Raw genomic sequence first — 8,330 nt, forward strand, 5'->3', positions numbered from 1 at the left:
AGGCAGAGGACACCTGTGTGAACTGTAAACCTTACTCAGGAAAGCTGACTGAGGTCAGCATGACTAGTTCAAGTTCTTATTCAGCATTCCCTTCAAACCTCACTCCCAGGCAGCCATGGGAAGCATGGGAATGAAAAATAATTTCCTCCAGCCTGACCCCCAGAAGAAGGAGGAAAAACACAACAGGCACTTTAGCAGGTGACTGCTTCCTTCCTCTGCTCAAAAAGCCCGAAGGAGACATACGAAGGTCAGAGATATCTCTGTGGGTTATTCCTTAACTAGTACTTTTTAAAGTTGTGGTAAACTCTGGATAACATAAAATTTACCATTTTAACCATTTTTAAGCATACAGTTCAGTGACAATAAGAACATTCACACTGTTGTGCAACCATCCCCACCATCCGTCCCTAGAACTTTTTTCATAGTCCCAAGTGGAAACTCTGTACCCATTAGACAATAATTCCCCATTTCCCCCTTCTCCCAACCTCAGGCACCACCATTTTACTTTCTGTATCTATGAATTTGCTCCGGACACCTCATATATAAGTATTTAGAATCATACAATGTTTGTCTTTTGTGATTGGCTTATTTCACTTAGCATAATGTCCTCAAGGTTCACCCATGTTGCAGCCTGCCTCAGAGTTCCTTTCTGAAGATTGAATAATATCCCGTTGTATTATATACCATATTTTGTTTATCCACTCATTCATCAATAGATACCTGAGTTGCTTATACCTTTTGGCTATTGTGAATAATGCTGCTATGAATATGGGTGTACAAATATCTGTTCAAGTCTCTGCTTTCAATTCTTTTGGATCTATACCCAGAAATGGGATTGCTGGATCACGTGTTAATCCTATTTCATCCTATATTCCATAGTGATTATACCATTTTACATTCCCACCAGCAGTGTACAAGGGTTCCAGTTTCTCCACATACTTTCCAACACTTATTTTCTATGTTTTTAGTAGTAGCCATCCTAATGGATGTGAAGACCCCTACCTAGTATTAATATTTTGTAGTGTTTTTCTTATCAGAGCCACTTCCCTTCCTGTAAGCCACGTCACGCATACATGCTTCAGCGAACCACTCATTCCTACCTTTTTGTCTTGATTAATCAACAGTCCTGCACAGGATAACACTTGAGCTATCTACTGGAAGCAAGTCATAGTCTAGCCCACTGGAGCTTTCGAGAATGTAAGCACTTTGGGGAAGATGAATCTTCTCATGAAGATGAAAGCAGGCGAAGGAGCATGCCTTTCATTCTCATACTGATGTGGGCCACATCAGGCTGTATAAGGTTTAGCTAGAGCCAAAGGAAACAGATTCTGAAACATAACTATCTTCAAACTGATGAGAAATATCACATTAAACCTTCAGTATTCACTGTCATTAAACCTAACAAGGAAGAGGTAAAGTGAGACAGTTTAGAAAACAAACAGATATTTTTATTTTAAAGAAAAGTATTACTTAGAAGATATATATATACTTTAGATGATGTTCAGGTTGTAAGAGATTCTAATGATTACATTTATCAAGTCACTTAAGATGTTGTTTTCTTCCCCAAGCAAAACAATCACAAATTCCCAAACAAGTTATTGACCATTGGCAAATTTCTTTTTTGCCTGTTGTCATTCTCCCTTCATTCTCAGTTCTTCCTGCAAAAGAGCATATTACAGAATCAGACACAGTGACAAGCAAGAACCTTGTCCTCCAATGCTTTCTATCTTAAATAATTATAATCATTATCACCCAGAGCCACACAGCTGGTTCTTCTTGGAGAAATATTTATGACATTATTTAAAGCTTCAAATTAATAACACTACAGAGGAGAGTAGAATCATGTCAGAGGCATTAACCAGTAACATCGCAATAAGGGTTTTATAGCACTATAGTCACCTGTCTTACATTTATGAGATGCAGAATATTCTTTAACTCTGTTTAAGGTTTTTGGTGAACATGTGATTAATTAGAGTGGCTTTTACTGCAAGTTCAAAGTACATTGCTTCTTACCATGAATGTAATCACTGATGGCTGAAAGAATTAATCTTGTAGCATAGACTATTATATCCTTACACCATGTGCCACTGTAGTTTAGGCTGCATGAGATGCCAAAGATTTGTCATTTATTTACAGAATCTCACCAATGGTAAAGTGGTGGGTAGATTCTACGAACAATAAATGTGATGACTTCATAGTTTCATGTACTGCCATATTGAAACGGAGTTAAGCTCTTCCACTGTAGATTGCTAGCTTCCTGTACGTTATGCTTCGGTAGGCACAGAAAAAAGGTACTTAAAAACACAGACAGGGCTTGTGACACGAGGCACCACCACAGAGGAATGGGTCTGAGAGGACTGTCATCACTGTGATCATTGACTATCAGCAGATGTATTCAAAAGGAACAATAGTTCTCATAGAAACATCATTAGGTATTCTTGATGGCATTGAACTTGGGTACAAAAATGAACATAGGAAGGTATAAACATTGAAACTCACCAAACGTGGGGCAAGTGGGAAAATCTGCCTACAGCACCCCTGAGGTCCTAGGCGGTTCAGCCTCAGGCAAATCAACCTTGGTTCACCTTGGCACTGACAGGGCTCCATCAGATATTACATCCCCTGCCTGTGCTTCTCTTATGCTGATTGACAGCCTCTCCCCTCCCGGCCCCCAGCTCCCTGGGCCAGGCCGCCTGTTTTGTCAGCTGCCGTCTGCCTCACCTCACCGAAGGCTCGGCTGCCACTCTGCATCCAGGCCCTGGGAGACCTTTCGAGTCTGCAAATAACACTGGAGAATTCAGACTAATCGGTTCAGCTTCCCTCAGGCAAAGGGAAAAAAAAGATTTCTTAAAAGGAAAAGGATTCAGAGAAAGTGAGCAAAGTCTTGCCTGGTCTCCACTTAGGGAATCAGAAAGAGCACAGTCAATTGAATAAATGGTTCACCTAATCATGGGGAAAGCAGGGAGGAAAAAAGCTCTGCTTTGTGGCTTTTTACTCTTGTGAGGTCACTTATAGAATCGTGTAATAGAAATAAGTTCTGAAGGTTTAGGAAGTGGAAGTCATTTCCTTCATTCCTCCACGTCCTATGTCATGTAATTTTCTCTCTCGTTTTCTTTTTTGAAAGCGCACTTCTGCTGTTGGCCACAATCCTTCACGCTGTGCACTTGGTACATGCACACATGCACACGCACGCACACACGCACACAGATGTCTCTCATTACTGACCCATTTTGAGGCTGAATTAGTTAAGATAGTAGCTTACCTTAAAACAAAAGTGTAAGTTGGGAAGACATCTATGGTTCTGATAAAGATCACATTAGATCCTGTCATGAAAGCGCTCTATATATCCAAACTAGGAATCCATTTACCAAGATTTTATTGGAGAATATGAGTGACTATTCTGGCGTTCTTTGTGTTTGCCCTTTCTGAAATTTACCTGGGTTTTCCTAAAAGTTCTCTAGGCTATTTTTTCTGGACTTCCCAAGCCCTCTTCCTCATGAGTGATACTTGCTTGGAAATTGGGCATCCCAGTGCAACTGCTTGCTAATTGTAATTTAATTTGAATCTTACTTAAGAAAGCATTTTCTTTGGCGGGGGAAGAAATCTTCAAGGAAAAAAAATACCTTCAGATCTTGATTTGTATAACTAACCCCTTGCACTTGGCGGATCATTAGATCTCACTAGTTTGTAATGCAATCAGAGTCAGCATTCTGCTCTTAAGGGCTGCTCTGTAATTTGCTTGTTAATATATTAGCACACAGCATTGATCAAATGGCTAATCCAATCACACGCTTGTTATTGATCCCTTATTGATTACCCAGCCTGGTGATCACTTTTGTTGGGTTCAGTCAATAGCAGATGCCCAGTAGCCTTTCACACACCTAATTAGCTTATGAAATAAACCAAACATTTTGCTTGGCCCCGAAGGCAAAGATCAATGGAAAGCTTTGGGGCTGAATTCAGATGATTTTTTCATCAACTTTTCTTCTTCTCTTCTGCAGCCACTCAAGTTCACATGAACACTCTCCCTCCGGTTTGAAGACATCTGAAAAGCAGCTGCCACGGCTGAGACACTGAAGCAGCTGGAAGCCATAAATCACGAGGGTGAGGGATTCTGGGTTGCACGTTGGCATGTGGTCTGTCAGGCCAGAAAAATAGAGACATAAAAGAGCCAAAGGTCGGAGGTATGTAGAGTTTAGAAGCCTGAACTTGTGCTATATTTCATGCAAGGAAACCTTGGCATTGGTGGTTCTTTCCAAATGCTCCTTCACTTTACTCTGCGGATACGGCACTTGGTTAGATCTTTACTCCTCTGAATGGGCTGAATTCAGCTTCCTGCTATTCACCCTGCTACTATTAACTTGATCATGTGCTTCCATGCCATCATGCAGGGGACCAATTCCTTCAAGGGAACCTGGACTAAATAAGAACTTTCCAGTTACATCAAAACACCCTGACCCTTCTGAAACAATTTATGCTACCTTAAACTTTAAAATGAAAGCAATATTTGAGATGATTTGGTTGTTCCTTTCACATGACTCTAAAAACTATCCACTCCCCTGGGCTGAACCCTATTTCCCAATTTCCTTACCCCCCAGGCTGGACCTCATCATAGAGATATTTGCCCAGGGGCCCGAGTAATAACAGACCCATTTATTGATTCAGAGCAGGAAAGTGAGAAGAATGGCTTTCCTGGAAACTACCAACAGCTACACAGTTAATTTTCCTGAGCAGTGTGTGGTAATGACCCCCAATGATGGGAAGTTCCAAGTTCCAAAACACAGCACTAGGCTGGTGGAGAGGGATCAATGTCTACTGGCAAAGTGAAGGTAGATACAACTGAAGCATGATTCCAAAATCAATCCCAGAATGTTCCTGCCCAAACTGCCGATGTTAGAACAGAGAATTCACCAAATGTCTTTCAATTTAAAAAAGAAAAGCAATTTTCCAGATACCACAGTTGACTTATATACTCATGACAAATTTTCCTATGGATTTAGGAGAACAATGGATTTAAGGACAAAAAATCAATCAATCAGTCAGAGAAACCTGCCTACATGGTAGGGAAGACTAACTGTTCTTCTCCTTGTCAGGGCATATAGACACAAGTAATCTTTCCTTAGGAATCACCTAGACAATTTCACCAACTTTTCACCTTACATTGGAGCTAAGATCTATGTATACAATAAAAATGAAAGTTTACCTATTTTTAAAGGCTTTTTAACATTTTATTCTCCAAGTGATTTTTATTTAGAGTTGTTTTATTTGGGCTACTTGCTTTTTTGTTTGTTTCCATGTTAAACAAAAAAGTTATCAAAACCAGTGACATGTACCACCATACAGAATGATGACTTCACATTTAAAAATACCTATGCTCATTTATTTTCTTTTGTAGAACCAGTTTATTTATTTGTAAATTAATCTGAGATGTAGAGAAGAGGTAAATTTATCCAACGTAGCATGACTTAGCAGAGCTGAGATAAAACACAGATTCTACCTCTGGGAGAGATCATAGGATCAAAGCTATCTCCTTCCCTGAACAGATTGTAAAACTGATCTGAAGCAAAACTGAAGTTTGTGAGGTAGCTGGTAGGGCTCCTACACTCCTTTTCTGGGCTCTTGTCCCCTCACAGGTTCTCACCCCCAGGTCTTTACTGTTCTTCGTATGGAACCAGGTAAATAGACAGTATTGCTTAAGCTCTAGAGTTAGGCTAGCTGGGTTCAAATTCTCACACTGTCATTTACTGTGTCATTTACTGGGACCTTTTATTGTCTGCAGAAGGGGGGATAATTATAGAATCTACTTCATCATACTTTTATGAGAATTAAATGAATCAGTATATATAAAAGGCCTTAGGACCGTACCTGGCACCTGGTTAGCACTCTAGAAACTCTGGTTCTTCTGGCCACTATGATCCCCTCCTGCTATTTCTCCAACCCCTCATGTTACCCAGCTCAGGACCCCTTCAAGATAGATCATCCCCATCCAGTACCACCCACAGGTTTCAAATTATCTGACAGTTTATCTCAGAAACTCCACCTTAAGCAGTAGGACGTGGAAGAAAGATATCTAATAAATACCTTTGCAGGTAAAGAAAAGATGACCTACAACAGTTCAGCTTGTCATCCCATCCAGGGTTATTTGTATTTAAAAATAAGTTGCTCAGAGGCAAGAATGAAGTCCCTTCACATTTCCAAATTTAACTCTATGGATTCAACTATTCAATGCCTGGTCTCAAACCTGAGCATTGTCAGTGGGTCAAATTTGACATCAGTGTACTAGGTGGGGACATGGGGAGCTAGTTGGAGACAGCTACTGAGTGAACTTAGCAGACTGGATTGCCTTACTCGTCTTAACGCTGTGCCCCCATGAAAGATGGCCAACTACTGGAGATTTTGTTGGGAGTGAAGAGAAGGTAATGGTTGGAAGAAAGTGATGGATTTTCATTCCTCCAAAAGTAGTCTTATGGGGAGATTGCTGTATTTTGCCCAGACTGGGACAACCAGGTAGAAAAGGCAGTCTTGTGAGCTTGCCACTGAGGTGTTCCTCTTTAAATGAGCCAGGGATGGTTTCCTACCTAGTTTCTCCCACACTGAAATGCAAATGGACATAAGCAAGTCATATATAATTATTAGTCTTCTTAACACTTAATCAGTGTAACTAAAAAGAATAAATTATGTAATATCCTTCTGTGGGAAGCTGTAAAAATAGGACAGAGCACTACCTTTGGGTACTTTCATAGCTACAATGTGCCTGAAAGATTTGTTTCTAGGGAGTTTCCCCCTCTGCTGTAAGTCTGTGGTTCTGTCATTTCAAGTTTTATTCTTCCAGTTTTTCATTCACTGCACTGGTGAATTCAAGCTAGGAAAAAAAGAAAAAAAAAAAGCACACCATCTCTTACTACTATTTACAACATTTAATCGCCCAGCACTAGCAATAAGTAAATTTATAAGGGTGTCTCATCTTGTAAAATAATCATAACCTGTCTACCACTGGAAATAGTTGCTGCTCCTTTGGTAAACTATACATTATTTCCCTCACATGTAAATAACATTCCCATTGGCCGTAATCTTCTAGAATATAAGAACTGCCAGTTATATATAAAAATATCAACAAACTTTAGTGAACCTATAAGAGCTAGCAGGATCATGAAAATCTGTTTTTCTGATTTGAAATCACCAAATATATTGTGAGTTCTCAACTGTTGTTTTAAACATAAAATAAATATACAGGATTTTTATTATTGTTTCTAAATTGGAGTTAGTTGTTTGTGAATATAACTACTGAAAAATTTTAATGAATTTGGTTAGTTTTAAATGTAGGCAATCACTTAAATGCACTCAAGAGAAATCAATAGACTTGATGAGAGTGTACGTTTAAAAAATATTAATAAGTAGTTGTAATCCCAATGTCAAAAATTATTACATTTTGTGTAAATATTTCTTTTAAAATGATATAATTTGCAGATGTGAAGCATATATGTTCAGTCTACTTAAGGATAATTGTAGCATTGAACAAAATAGTAATTATAAGAATGTATAAAATGCACATAGATACCAGTTTTCATATGATAACTCTAATCATTTAAAAAAAATTAAGTGTGTGAATGTCTTTCTCCTCCATAAATACAAATGGAAAGTAAATCATGAGATCTATGTGTATATTAACAACTAAAAAATGCTTTAATGCCTGGTTTGATTTTGGGCGGGGCAGGGAGAGGAGGTGATTTGTTTTATTATTAATGAATTAGCTTTGGAGGTTAAAGGATGGAAGAGTATTTTAAACTATTAATTAAAACATAAAGAAATAAACATTCAAAAAAAATAAATGTTTCAAAATTAAATGTAAAATATATTTATTCATTTTAGTGACACCAAAATTGTAAGCAATATACCATTGTGTATTTAATAAGGTAAAAGCAAACACTTTCAAAGCAATGAAAGCTGGTTTAAATGAGCAAAACATACACTTGATGTTTATACGAATCAACTCTTTGATCAAATTGCAGATGTCTTCCAATCAATGAAATTCAAACACACTTCCTAAGTGAGTTCATTACAATGAATGTTTCATTAATTGTAACCTTGTTTTAGATATAGTATAATATTTAGATATCATATGCTAATAAGGCATTAACCTGTAAATTCTAGGTTCCTGCTGTAGTACTGTATTTCAAATATACTTTCAATTTTTAAGAAAGAAGTAAAGAAAGTTCTTGAAATGAGGCTGGAAACCAACTTGTATCCATCCATTGTGTTTGCATTTAAAGAGCACACATTTTAACCAAGAAGGAGGTGACACACAACATCAGGTTTGCCAGACCAAAAGT

General features: G+C 38.2%; 1 long non-coding RNA gene across 1 annotated transcript in view; it reads left to right on the forward strand.

Moving 5' to 3' along the window:
- The window catches only part of LOC117314438 (uncharacterized), a 420,056-nt gene extending 412,339 nt beyond the window's left edge, over positions 1-7,717 (forward strand). The window contains exon 8 of the long non-coding RNA XR_004529176.2: positions 4,002-7,717. This is a non-coding gene — a long non-coding RNA (uncharacterized lncRNA). The remainder of the gene's footprint in view (positions 1-4,001) is intronic.
- Positions 7,718-8,330: the final 613 nt, after the last annotated feature.

Source organism: Tursiops truncatus, chromosome 12 (assembly GCF_011762595.2).
Source record: "Tursiops truncatus isolate mTurTru1 chromosome 12, mTurTru1.mat.Y, whole genome shotgun sequence".
In the NCBI taxonomy this organism is placed as follows: Eukaryota; Metazoa; Chordata; class Mammalia; order Artiodactyla; family Delphinidae; genus Tursiops; species Tursiops truncatus.